At 42.4% G+C, this 14,549-nt stretch overlaps 1 long non-coding RNA gene across 22 annotated transcripts in view; it reads left to right on the forward strand.

The window, feature by feature from the left end:
* LOC131484962 (uncharacterized) overlaps positions 1-14,549 on the forward strand; it is a 106,391-nt gene that overhangs the window by 16,975 nt on the left and 74,867 nt on the right. For 12 of the 22 annotated variants that reach the window (XR_009248536.1, XR_009248533.1, XR_009248537.1 and 9 more), the window contains exons 4-5: positions 4,358-4,540; positions 14,184-14,322. This is a non-coding gene — a long non-coding RNA (uncharacterized LOC131484962). Of the gene's footprint in view, positions 1-4,322; positions 4,541-12,127; positions 12,208-14,183; positions 14,327-14,549 lie in introns of all 22 variants that reach the window. The other 10 variants (XR_009248527.1, XR_009248530.1, XR_009248526.1 and 7 more) reach the window with 3 other exon arrangements.

A 14,549-nucleotide genomic window follows, 5' to 3' on the forward strand; every position in this document is an offset into this window, starting at 1 on the left:
CTAGTTAAAAATGAACTTCAAGCAAATAACTTGACTTCTTTGATGACCTATATTTTCATTGTACTGAATATTGCTCTGTTGAGAGGGCCAACATGAAAAACTTGGGAAATTTTTTAGTGAGACACGAATTTTGCTGAGGGTCTGTGGGGACATGAAGAAGGACAAAGAGATGATAAAATTAATTATGATTAAAATGTGGCCCATTTGGGGGCTCCTGGGTGGCTCAGTTGGTTAAGTATCTGACTCTTGATCTCAATTTAGGTCATGATCTCACGTTTTGTGGGTTTGAACCATGTTTCTGGCTCTGCAATGATGGTGTGGAGCCTGCTTGGGATTCTTCCTTTTTCTCCTTCTTTCTTCCCCTCCCCACTCATGCTTGCAAGCTCTCTCTCTCTGAAACTTTCTCAAAATAAATAAATAAAAATGTGGCCCATTTGAAGAACTATAAAATTCACAAGGTATCCCAGTTACTGGAGTTAACCCAGAGCTCTAAAACTTAATAAAGTTAGTTTTGCAAGGGAGAAAAACTTGATAAAGCCAGGAAGTTTATTGAACACTTGGATAACTAGATACTTAGTTGTCAGGAGTTGGATAAGTATGGTCATGCCCTATTGTAAATATTGGAAAACATATGAGTATCTGAAGGCTTGGAGACAGACATCATAAATTGTGTCTTATCAGTGGTCTGGTTTCTGTTTTGAGTTCCAGCCTGGGACCCTTTTCTGCTGGGAACCACCTGTCCCTGGCTCTGTTGATCTTTGGATTTCCCCAGCCCTCAGTCCCTTTCAGTTTTGAAATGAAACCTACCCCACCGGGTGAGGTCAGGTACTGAGAGAACTTTGACAGCTCATACCAGGTTGTTTTTTTTCTAGAGTCTGGTATGTGACTGTGTGAAGTGTAAGGTTCAGCAGGCTGTGATATAGACTAATTGATGGTGAATCACCTGTTGGGTAGGGCCCAGGTAGTGCCATTTCTTTGGGTAACCAGGAAAACATGTAGACCAAATATGTTGTCTTTCATCCTCAGACACTTGAAACTTAAGAGTACAGTCACCAGAGATCTGCCATGATCTCTCTGCCTTGGGTTACTACAGAAGGAAAGACATTGTTTTATTTCAGTGTCTTTTCGCCTCATTTTTAGAACCTCCATTCTTTTCAGGAAGGAGCCAAATCCTTGGCCTCTTTCTGCTGCTCCAGCTTCTAAATGTTTATACTGTGCCTCCTGGAATTGCTGCTTTGATGTGAAGTGTCTCCTCTAGATACCCCTAGACACACATGCCCTGCCCCAACCCCTTCACAGAATTTAGCTTCCCCTTTTCCCTTTGTTGTGAAACTAGTTTCCATGATGCTATAGCACTTTGCTTGGAATCTTTATAAGTGGTACTGGCTCTTTCTGTAACTCACCCCATACCACTTCCCCCTGATTTTACCTGACTGTCCCCCAGCCACATCCCTCAGCACTGCAAAACTGCTTCCAGACTTTCAAATACTTTTCCCCCTTTGAGACTTCTGCTGGCCAGCAAGGTTACCTGATCCTTGTCCTTGAGTACAGTTAGCATCTGTACTCAACATGGGGCTCAAACTCACAACCCCCAAATCAAGAGTTATATGCTCTACTGACTGAGCCAGTCAGGTGCCCCTCATTCTCCCATGTTGGTTTAAAATTTTAGTGTTTGACCTCTCCTCCTGGGACTCTGGCCCAGGCTAGGGGATTGGTGGTCAGGTTTGGCCTGGGTCTAGTGATTCAGGGTAGACGGTGGAATTAGGGAGCTTGGTGTTAACATCTCAGATGTGGGCAGATGGGAAACTGTAAGATCTGAACACCAGAGCCATCTGGGGTGGAAGGGACAGAGAAAATTTAGCATCTGAAGCAAAGGATATCCTTTGTAGGTTCCCTCTTCTGCTCATTTGGAAAAAAATTAAGGGGCGCCTGGGTGGCTCAGTCAGTTGGATGTCGCACTCTTGATTTCAGCTTGGGTCGTGAGCTCGCAGTTTGTTGATTTGAGCCCTGCATCAGGCTTCATGCTGACAGTGCAGAGCCTGCTTGGGATTCTCTGTCTCCTTGTCTCCCTCTCTTTCTTCCCCTCTCCCACTTCTGCACGCCTGCGCTCTCTCAAAATAAATAAATAAAAATAAAAAAATTTTTACAAATTAAGTTTTTTTATAACAGTTTTAGGTTCACAGAAAAGTTGAGGGGAAGATAACAGAGATTCCCATGATTATTATTTTTAAGTAAGCTCTATGCCCAGTGTGGGGCTCAAACTCACAACCCTGAGATCAAGAGTCACATGCTCTCTCTCTGCTCCTCTCCCCTGCTGCGCACGCTGTCCCTTTCTCTCTTTATTTTATTTTATTTTATTTTTTAATATATGAAATTTATTGTCAAATTGGTTTCTATACAACACCCAGTGCTCATCCCAAAAGGTGCCCTCCTCAATACCCACCACCCACCCTCCACTCCCTCCCACCCCCCATCAACCCTCAGTTTGTTCTCAGTTTTTAAGAGTCTCTTATGCTTTGGCTCTCTCCCACTCTAGCCTCTTTTTCTTTTCTTTTTATTTTTCCTTCCCCTCCTCCATGGGTTTCTGTCAAGTTTCTCAGGATCCACATAAGAGTGAAAATGTATGGTATCTGTCTTTCTCTGTATGGCTTATTTCACTTAGCATCACACTCTCCAGTTCCATCCACGTTGCTACAAAGGGCCATATTTCATTCTTTCTCATTGCCACGTAGTACTCCATTGTGTATATAAACCACAATTTCTTTATCCATTCATCAGTTGATGGACATTTAGGCTCTTTCCATAATTTGGCTATTGTTGAGAGTGCTGCTATAAACACTAGGGTACAAGTGCCCCTATGCATCAGTACTCCTGTATCCCTTGGGTAAATTCCTAGCAGTGCTACTGCTGGGTCATAGGGTAGGTCTATTTTTAATTTTTTGAGGAACCTCCACACTGTTTTCCAGAGTGGCTGCACCAATTTGCATTCCCACCAACAGTGCAAGAGGGTTCCCGTTTCTCCACATCCTCTCCAGCACCTATAGTCTCCTGATTTGTTCATTTTGGCCACTCTGACTGGCGTGAGGTGATATCTGAGTGTGGTTTTGATTTGTATTTCCCTGATAAGGAGCGACGTTGAACATCTTTTCATGTGCCTGTTGGCCATCTGGATGTCTTCTTTAGAGAAGTGTCTATTCATGTTTTCTGCCCATTTCTTCACTGGGTTATTTGTTTTTCGGGTGTGGAGTTTGGTGAGCTCTTTATAGATTTTGGATACTAGCCCTTTGTCCGATATGTCATTTGCAAATATCTTTTCCCATTCCATTGGTTGCCTTTTAGTTTTGTTGGTTGTTTCCTTTGCTGTGCAGAAGCTTTTTATCTTCATAAGGTCCCAGTAATTCATTTTTGCTTTTAATTCCCTTGCCTTTGGGGATGTGTCGAGTAAGAGATTGCTATGGCTGAGGTCAGAGAGGTCTTTTCCTGCTTTCTCCTCTAGGGTTTTGATGGTTTCCTGTCTCACATTCAGGTCCTTTATCCATTTTGAGTTTATTTTTGTGAATGGTGTGAGAAAGCGGTCTAGTTTCAACCTTCTGCATGTTGCTGTCCAGTTCTCCCAGCACCATTTGTTAAAGAGACTGTCTTTTTTCCATTGGATGTTCTTTCCTGCTTTGTCAAAGATGAGTTGGCCATACGTTTGTGGGTCTAGTTCTGGGGTTTCTATTCTATTCCATTGGTCTATGTGTCTGTTTTTGTGCCACCCTTTCTCTCTTTAAAATAAAACAAAACAAAAAAAGAGTCACCTGCTCTACTGACTGAGCCAGACAGGCACCCCGAGGTCCCCATTATTTTTGAAAAATTGATCTTTAATTTTATAGGGAATATAGTAATATAATCTAAAAAAATGAAAATTGGTAGACATTTTGAATTCTCTTGTTCTCCTCCCATACTCATTTCACTTATTTTTGTATTCCTCAAAGGTGGTAACTTGTTAGTGTTTGAAATGTAGCTTCCAGACTTTTTTCTTTGTGTTTACATACATGTGTATGAACCCAGAAAAAGAGTTATTTTTGTGTTTATTTATACAAATGGGGTCACATTTTATGTATTATTTCAGTATTTCTTTGATTCAGTAATGTACCTTGATAGTATTTCATGTTGATACATAAAGATAACTTCTCCTTTATTTTGGCTACTGTGTAGTTTTTTTTGTATAATAGAAACACTGTGTATAGCTACTTTCCTAGTGAGAGACATTAAGGTATTTCCATTTTGATGCTATAAGTGATTCTTGTTGTGTTTTAAATGTTAGCATTCTTTCCTAGGGCTTCTTTTTTCCTTTTCCTCATACTCTTCCTAGGTGATCTCAACTTCTCTGACAGCTCCACTTAACCATCTACACATGGATGATGTCCAGATCTTTCTGTGGACCACAGTATCCAACTGCTCATGTAGACAACATCACAAGGATGTCTTGCATACTCGGCAAAATGCAGCCTCCTGCTCTTCCCCACTTGCTCCTCATCCATTGTCCTCATCACATGTAAGTAGCACACTCTTGATAGGCCCAAAGCCTGGTAGTCATTCCCTTCCCCTCCTACAGCCAGCAACCAGCCTATCACTAGGACTTTTCCTCCCCATTATTTGTTGGATCCAGTTGCTTTCTTTCCTTCTTCATTGCGGGTACTTTGTCCCTTAGTTTTCTGATTTATAAAATAGAGTATTTGTGAGTACTAAATAAATTAACACACATAAAATGCTTAGAACAATAGATTGGCACCCAGTAAGTGCTATGTGAATATTGATTGTTGTCATCATCATCGTCACCGTTGTTGTTGGGGTCTTCTCATCTTAGTGTACATAATCCATTCTCATATCTACCTCCAGTCTTGATTTTATCCTTCCCTACCTCTGTTCCATTCTGCACATTGTAGCCAGAGTGATCTTTATAATATATACAAATGATCATGGTCTAACTTTCCTGCTTAAAAAAACTTCGGTGATTTTGCCATTGGGCTTTTACATGTACTGTCACCCCCATCTGGAATGCTTTTTCCTTGGTCTTTGCATGGTGGTTTGTTTTTTTGTTTGTTTGTTGTTTCGATATACCTGTTTCTAAATGTCATCTTCTCAGAGAGGCCTTCCCCTGACCACCTAATTATTCCAAAGTAGCCATTCCTATTCTTTCTATCACATCACCTTTTTTAATCTTTGCATAACACTTATTAATATGTTATTTTTCTGTCTTATTCACGTGTTTATAATCTCCTTCAATTAATTTTTTTTATTTAATTTTTTTTTTAAAGTAGGCTCCACACCCAGTGTGGGACTTGAGCTCATGACCCTGAGATCAAGAGTTGCATGTTCTACCAACTGAGCCAGCCAGGCATCCCTAGTCTCCTTCAATTAGAATTAAATTCTCTGAGAAAGACAGATACATGTTTTCACTCATATGTGGAATTTGAGAAATTTAACAGAAGACCATGGGGGAAGGGAAGAAAAAAAAACAGTTACAAACAGAGAGGAAGGCATTTCATAAGAGACTCTTCAATACAGAGAACAAACTGAGGGTTGATGGGGGTGTGGGGTTGGTGGAACAGGGAAAATCGGTGATGGGCATTGAGGAGGACACTTGTTGGGATAAGAACTGCGTGTTGTATGTAAGTGATGGATCATGGGAATCTACTCCTGAAGACAAGAATACACTGTATACACTGTATGTTAGCTAACTTGACAATAAATTTATATTAAAAAAAAAATTTTCTGAGAATGAGGGTATTGTTTGTTTTATTCGCTATTCTCTTCCTAATGCCTAGAACAATGCCTGGCACGTTGTAGGCACTCAGTGAATACTTGTTAAGTGAATTACAAAACAACTTTGCATGTCTCAGGAGTCCCTTTTTGGTCTCCCCAGCATCATTTGCTTCAGGACACCTTCTACTTTGGCTTCCCTACCCCCCATCTCTTCAGATGTGTTTTCTTGCTGCAAGAATTTTTTATATTATGTTTCCTTTACTTAGAACACTTTTCCTCAGGGTGCCCAAGTGGCTCAGGTTAAGTGACAGTTTTGATTTCAGCTCAGGTCATGATCTCTTGGCTCGTGAAATCAAGCTCATGTTGGGCTCCATGCTGACAGTGCTCAGAGCTTGCTTCTGATTCTCTCTCTGCCCCTCACCTGCTCACAGTTGCTTCTTCTCAGAGTAAATAAACTTTAAAAAAGAAAAAAGGATCACTTTTCCTTAAGTGCTCTGCCACTGCCTGGGTATCTCCTATTCATCCTTCAAGTTTCAGCTTAGGTGTAACTTCACCTGACTGTCTTTTTTTTTTTTTAATGTTTGTTTATTTTGAAAGAGAGGGATAGAGAATCTCAAGCAGGCTCTACTGTGTGTCAGTGCAGAGCCTGATGCGGGGCTTGATCCCATGAACCATGAAATCATGACCTAAGTTGAAATCAAGATTTGTACACTTAACTGAGCCACCCTGGTGCCCCATGACTGTCCTTAGTCTTCCACCTCTACGTGCATTACCTTTAATTATACATACTGTAATTATTTGTCTCCCTTACTAGATGGTAAGTTTTGTTGGGCAAAGGCCTAGGTCTTGCTTACTATGTATTCTTAGTGCTACTGCTTTGGGCTGGAAGCATCTCTTGAGATGAGGTGCTGGGTAGGAGTACCCAGAGTAGTACTTGAGGACTAAGAAGTGTGCCTTAGAATGTCAGAGTAAGGTCTAGTCATTTGGCCCAAGCTCATTGTCATTCTCCTTATTCCATCTTCGGTGATTCCAGTATTTTCTTGAATGAGCCATCTAACATGCTTGAGATGAATCATCTAATACACTTGTCTCTCTCTCAGATATATTCACAAAATCAGGGTAGGTCTGGCAGAGAACTTGCCCATGGAAGGGAGCATGAGTGCTGAGGATAAAAGTTGGGGATCTGGGTAGGCAGATTATTTACTCTTGAGTGGCTGAGGGCAGAATAACTGAGAGTGGAATGCAATCCTCAGCAAGGAAAGAAACAAAAGGCCTTAGGGATAAGGTGAGGCAAAGATGAAACAGGAAGCTGAATCATTAAGTCAGAAACTTAGAGAATCAGGATGGTGGGTGGAGTGTAAGAAAGGACAGGGCAAGCAATTCAAGATTAAGGCCATAAATAATCTTGGGGATTACGTAAATCATCTTTTGGCATTCTCACCTCTTTAGTGTGGAACCAGCTTTTGGATTAAAAGAAGAATCAGGTAGTTGACATATAAAGGTTTGAGCTAGATTTCACATTAGTTTGTATTTTATAAGTTAATTACCTGAATGTGAAATCCTCAAATCCAACCATGTACCTTTCTCCACACTTCAGTTTCTGCTCCGAAGAGCTGACTTCCCCTCCTTTTATTTTTTTATTTTTTTATTTTTTTAAGTTTATTTATTTTGAGAGAGAGCGAGAGAAGGCAAGCATGAGTGGGGGAGGGGCAGAGAGAGAGGGGGAGAGAGAGAATCCCAAGCAGGCTCCACACTGTCAGTATGGAGCCCGATGCAGGGCTGAAACTTACGAACTGTGAAAACGTGACCTGAGCCGAAATCGAGTCAGATGCTTAACTGACTGAGCCACCCAGGAGCTCCTCCCTCCTTTTAAATACACTAAGTTTAACTAGCTAATTTTCAAAAAAAGTTTCCTGTACAGAAGCCTGTAGCAATCTTGGTGCTCCCTTTAGGTAGGCTGAGGATATTCCCTTTACATAGAATGATCACTCTTTCAGGCTGTATCTCCTCTTACCAAACCATGCGTAGGAACTGGCTTCAGCAGTCTCAGGAATTCAGGACTCTGCCTAGCCTGAATCTGTGAAATTTCTGTCTGAATTGTGGGGAAGGACATGGGAGTGTAGATTCTGTTGGTGAGGCATAGTAGTAGTGGAAGGCTGGGTGTGCATAGATGAGAGATTTGAAGCTGTATAGGCAGTGGGCTTCAAAGTTTCTGACCTGGAATGGTCTTTGAATGTATGGCAGTGTTAGTGTGCTCTAATATATGCCAAATAGAGAATCTTGGTGATTGGTGCCAGTCATTAGCCCTTAGAGGCATTCTATATGTTTTTCTGTGTGGCCTGGAAGTCTTCTACAGACTGACCAGTAGCTGGCATCACAGTGGGTACCTGGGGAGAATCACGGGGATAGGAGCAGTACTTACTAAAGAGGGATATATTCTCTTTTGAAGGTTGGATGGAGTGATTATGTGCACATCCTGGGCAGTCTAAGGCCCAGTCACCTTGCCTGTGTGAGGCAAGGTATCTGTATTCCCCTCCTAGGGGTCTGCTGGGAAAACCAACCTAAGAGGGCCAGAGATCATGGCCACTCTTAGTGATTCCCATAGGAATGCTCCCCATCTTTGACTCCTCTGTTGCTTAAGCCCCATGCTCTGATGGCCTGCCTTCTGTTTTCTGCTTTGGTACCTTCAAATTTCACAATCCATTCTGACTTTTCTTTCTAGATTACTCCATGCCTAGCTTGATTCTTGGTTCTACATAGTCCTCTAATTTTGACATTGCCAGTCAGCTTCAAGTGTGGGCCTTCCTCCATGAGCCCTGTTTGTAGAGGTATGATTTTGAAGCTTTAATGCATCAGAATTACCCATGCAGGCAAAGGAGGAGGTTGCTGTATACTTACTTAAAATGCAAATTCCAGGGTGCCTGGGTGGCTTGGTTGGGCATCCGACTTTGGCTCAGGTCATGATCTCATGGCTCATGGGTTCGAGCCCCATGTCAGGCTCTGTGCTGACAGCTCAGAGCCTGGAGTCTGCTTCAGATTGTGTGTCTCCCTCTCTCTCTCTGCCCCTCCCCTTCTTGTACTCTGTCTCTGTCTCTCAAAAATAAATAACCATTAAAAATAAATAAATAAAATGCAAATTTCTGGGGCACCTGGGTGGCTCATTCAGTTAAGCGTCTGACTCTTAATCTCAGCTCAGGTCTTGATCTCAGCTCTGGGTGTGAAGCCTACTTAAAAAAAATGCCAATTCCGGGGGGCACCTGGCTGGCTGAGTAGGAAGAGCATGTGATTCTTGATCTCGGGGTCATGAGTTTGAGCCCCACAATGGGTGTAGAGATTACTTATAAAAAATAAGAGTGCCTGGGTGGTTCAGTGGCATCTGACTTTTGATTTCAGCTTGGGTCATGATCTTGCAGTTCGTGGGTTCATGCTCCACATCAGGCTCTGTGCTAACAGTGTGGAGCCTGCTTGGGATTCTGTCTCTTTCTCTCTGTGTCTCTCCCCTGCTTGCTTTCTCTCTCTCTCTCTCAAAATAAATAAAAATAAACATTTTAAAAATATAAAAAATAAATAGGGGTACCTAGGTGGCTCAGTTGGTTAAGTGTCTGACTCTTGGTTTCAGCTCAGGTTACACTCTCAGCCCTGAAAGGGGTTCTGCGCTGACAGTGTGGAACCTGCTTGCGATTCTCCCTGCCCCTTCGGTTCCCCTCTTCCCTCCCCCTTTATACAAAATGTACAGCCACTTGGGGCGCCTGGGTGGCGCAGTCGGTTAAGCGTCCGACTTCAGCCAGGTCACGATCTCGCGGTCCGTGAGTTCGAGCCCCGCGTCAGGCTCTGGGCTGATGGCTCAGAGCCTGGAGCCTGTTTCCGATTCTGTGTCTCCCTCTCTCTCTGTCCCTCCCCCGTTCATGCTCTGTCTCTCTCTGTCCCAAAAATAAATAAATGTTGAAAAAAAAAAAAAAATTAAAAAAAAAAAAAAAAAAATGTACAGCCACTCAATACAAAGTAACTCCATGTTACTCTCTTAGTACCTCATTTGCTTTCATTAGACCCCTTACTGCTTTTTTAATAGTTTGTGTTTCTTGCCTACCAGATTATAAATTTCATTAAGGTAGGGACCTTCTTGTTAGAGGTTGTATTTTCAGTGCCTAGAGGCATTCAGGAAGTATTTGATGACTAAATTACTCCTTACCTTCTTGTCAGTACCCATGTGGGTTCTTTGTGGCTCTGCACAAACTCTCATCCTTTGTATGTGTTGTTGCCTCTGCCAGAAGCACCCTTACTCTCATCAGCTGGTCAGACTTTTTCTTGTCCTTTCCCACTTCTCTGAGCAAGTCTTTGACTTTCCCAGGCAGTGCTAGTTCAATAGAGTTAGCACTTTGGTCCACTCAAATGGACTTTTTGCCCTGTGTGGTGATTTTATCTGTGTAAGAGATAGATGGTATTGCCCTTGGTTTACCAAAAGCTCTGAGAGGTGGATTAACTTGGAAGTGGTGAGAACTGAGATTCAAACCCCTATGTATCTGTAGAGCCCTCACTCAATCCACCTTGCTTGCTCTAAAAGAAACCAAAGAGACCTAGAGACACTGAAGTGAAAGACATGTTGTTTTGTTTTTTTTTTTTTTTTTTTTTTTTTTTTCAACATTTTTTATTTATTTTTGGGACAGAGAGAGACAGAGCATGAACGGGGGAGGGGCAGAGAGAGAGGGAGACACAGAATCGGAAACAGGCTCCAGGCTCCGAGCCATCAGCCCGGAGCCTGACGCGGGGCTCGAACTCACGGACCGCGAGATCGTGACCTGGCTGAAGTCGGACGCTTAACCGACTGCGCCACCCAGGCGCCCCAGACATGTTGTTTTTAATTAGGTAATGAAAGTGTGTGTTTGTGTGTGTGTTTGTGCGTGCATGCATGTGTGTGCGTGTGTGCATGCATGTGTGGGAGGGATGTTCCCTGTTGAAAGCCCAGGAAAGAGCAGAAGCTAGATGGTGCATGAAAGGCTGTGGCCCCATGGTGTGTAATGAGGCTTCTGTGTTGCAGGCCTGAGGAGAATCTCAGATTTCTGACCTCTTCCTAATTTCAAGCCTGGGTATTCAACTGTCAGCAGGGCCTCTTGGACCTGTATGTATCATTGGCTTCCTAAATTTAGTAGCATATGGTAGGAATGTTTGATTACAGTGATTTGTCATTTTTGGTGATAGTATATGAAAGCATTTAACACAGGGCCTTTTGCACACTGTAGGTTTCCAACAGGTGACAGAGTATGTGAGAAATATTTTGAAACTGTTAAGTCTTTCCCCAGGTCCCTTAACTCTACTCCTGTGCCTCCTACCCTCAGGCTAAATAGGAGATAGCAACATGGATTCCACCTTTGGGAACTTGCTGATTCCTTGTTGGTGGCTTTATGCTTAGGCAAGAAGTGTAATTGATTTCCACATATCTGAGAGCATATATATCTGGACCCTGTCCACCAGATTACTCAAAATCTTACCCCAGACTGAAAATGTTACCTTGGACAACTTTCTTGGTAGGTACCTAGGCTTGAGAATCTTAGTGGGGAAGACTGCGAATCTCTAGGATGGTCATGCGAGGTGGTGAATGTATGGGGGTCGAACATGAGTTTAACTTAGCCAGGATAGCTTATTGGGTGCAGACATGGAGGAAGGGATAAAATAGGGAGCAAAATGGGCTCAACTCTTTGTAATTTTCTGCTCATAGGAAGGTGTACGCACTTGTGTGCCAGGGGCAGAGCTCTGGCCTGCTGTGAGAGTCAGGTTTACTCCTGGCTGCCCTGCAAGGCATTTGGGATTTAGTAGGAGATGAAATAGGAAATCTGAATCCCAGATAGCTTTGCTTCAGATCTTATAGATCTGTAGGAAGGAAGTGTGCCTCCCAGGATCTCTCAGTCCTCTGAATCACCTCCTACATGCTGAAATAAGGAATTCCATCCAGATGTATGGGGGTGTCCCTTCATCCTTCTTAGGCTCCATCAACTTGCCTTGATCTTAAGCTTTTATCCTTTTCCCCCTGTCACTGACCTGGCTTCTGGAAAGGAGAGGGAAAAGGATGAGGAAGGAAGGGGAGAGTTAAATAATTTGTGGGGGGTAGGTGGATTTGTGGTCCTTAAATCTTTTCTGGAACGAAGTGTAGGTGTGAGGAGGAAGTGAGTGAGTGGGGAGAATAAATAAAGGCTACTGGTACCACTTGTCTGGCACTCAGCCTGGACCCCTGCTTAGTATTATGTTCTTTCTGTGTTGTTTCTCTTCTCCTTTTTAAAGCATAAGTGTGTATGCACATGTAATTTCATGTCAGTGGAATCATACCTTAATACTGTTTTTCTTACTTACACTGTTTTGTAATTTTCTTTAACTTTTTCTCCAGCTTTATTGAGATATAATTGACAAATGATTATCACAATATGGTTGTCGCCTGACATAGTTACCTATTTTTGTGTGTGTGTGGTAAGAGTCATCTTATAATTTTTTATAGACACTTTATCATGTAAATAAATACAGAATAAATGGCTAAATTATATTTCTATTTTTTAAATTAAGTTTATTTTTGTGAGAGAGAGAGGGAGGGAGGGAGGGCCTGCCAGGCAGGCCCATGTGTGGGAGGGGCATGGCAGGGGGAACAGAGGATCCAAAGTGGGCTCTGTGCTGACAGCGGAGAGCCTGATATGGGGCACGAATTCATGAATCTTGAGATGATGGCCTGAGTGAAGTTGGACGCTTAACCAACTGAGTCACCCAGGTGCCCCGCTAAATTATATTTTGTTGTATGGATGTACCATAATGCATTTTATTCTTCAGTATTGAATATGTTTATCTCATTTGTTATCAATGGGCCCTTCCCTGACCCCCTTACTTAAAATTGTAGCAAACCCCCTTTCTTTCCTTTCTCCCTTCTCTCCTTTATTTTTGTCTATAGCATTCAGCACCATTTGGTACATACTTTTCTTATTTATTATTGCCCACCACCCTCCATTAGAATGTAAGCTCCATGAAGACAGATTTTTTTTTCTTTTTTTATTCACTGCTCTGTAGCTGTTGCTTGAAACAGTTCCTGGTACACAATTGGTACTTGATAAATATTTGTTGAATGAATGAATTTGTTGGACTTTTGGTGTACTTGTTGGGCTTTTTTTTTTTTTTTTTTAAGTTTATTTTATTTTGAGAGAGAGCACACATGCATGTGCGAGCAAGGAAGGGGCAGAGAGGAGAGAGAAAATCCCAACAGGTTCCATGCTGTCATGCAGAGATCTATGGCGGGCTCAATCTCACAAGTGGTGAGGTGATCTGAGCCAATATCAAGAGTCAGACACTGAGCTGACTGAGCCACCCAAGCTCCCCTTTGTTGGGCTTTTTAAAAATTGTTTTAATGTTTATTAATTTTTGAGAGAGAGAGAGAGAGACAGAATGTGAACAGGGGAGGGGCAGAGAGGGGGCAACACAGAATCTGAAGCAGGCTTCAGTCTCTGAGCTATTAGCACAGAGCCCAGTGTGAGGCTCAAACTCAAACTGCCAGATCAGGACCTGAGCCAAAGTCAGACATTTAACTGACTGAGCCACTTAGGCACCCCTGATGGGCTTTTTATTTGCAGTTTTTTAGTAATCTCTGCATCAAGCATGGGGCTTCAACTCACGACCTCAAGATCATGCGTCGCTCTCGACTGAGCCAGCCAGGAGCCTTCTTTGCAGCATTTATGTCATTATGTGCATTCTGTGATAAACACCCTGTACATAATCTTTGTACACTTGTCTACTTACCTTCTTAGGATGAATTCTAAGAAATAGAATGGCTGATTTAAAGGATATACACATTTATTAAATTTTTAAAAAATGTTTATTTATTTTTGAGAGAGAGAGAGAGAGAGCACATAGGGGCAAAGAGAGAGGGAGACACAGAATCCAAAGAAGGTTTCAGGCTCTGAGCTGTTACCACAGAGCTCGACACAGGGCTTGAACCCACCAACCATGAGATCATGACCTGAGCCGAAGTTGGGCACTTAACTAACAGAGCCACCTAGGTGCCCCAAGGATATACACATTTAAAATGTTGGTTCATGGAACCAAACTGCCCTTAAGAATGTTAACTTCTAGGGGCACCTGGGTGGCTTGGTTGGTTATGTGATTGACCCTTGATTTAGGCTCAGGTCATGATCTCACAGTTTGGTTGGTGAGGTCAAGCCCCACTTCGGGCTCTACACTGACAGTGCAGAGCCTGCTTGGGATTCTCTCTCCCTGTCACTCTCTCCCTCTCCTTCTCACACTTGTGCACGTGTGTTCACTCTCTCTCTCTCTCTGTCTCTCTGTCTCTCTCAAAATAAATATTTTTTTAAAAATGTTAACTTCTTCCAACAGAACATGAGATTGTCTATTTCTCCACATTATTAGTAATACTGGGTTGTATATTTTTCATCTTCCCCATTTGACAGGTGAAAAGTGGTCTTGTCACTGTAAATATGGTGGTTGAGAATGTGACTCTGATATGATGTGATGTGATATGGTATATGATTCTGGAGCCAGCCTGCTGGGGCCTGAATTCGGACATAACCACTTACTGTGTGACCTTGGGTAAGTCATTTAACTTCTCTATCCCTCAGTTTCATCTTTGATAAGGTAGGTATAACAATAGCTCCTATTTCGTGAAGAATAAATCAGTTAATCTAAAATGTTTCAAATAGTCATGGAAATATGTCACTCAAGTATTTAAAAAAAAATTTTTTTTAACATCTATTCATTTTTGAGAGATGGAGAGAGAGCATGAGTGGGTAAGGGGCAGAGAGCGAGGGAGACACATA

The sequence above is a fragment of the Neofelis nebulosa genome, chromosome 9 (genome assembly GCF_028018385.1).
Source record: "Neofelis nebulosa isolate mNeoNeb1 chromosome 9, mNeoNeb1.pri, whole genome shotgun sequence".
In the NCBI taxonomy this organism is placed as follows: Eukaryota; Metazoa; Chordata; class Mammalia; order Carnivora; family Felidae; genus Neofelis; species Neofelis nebulosa.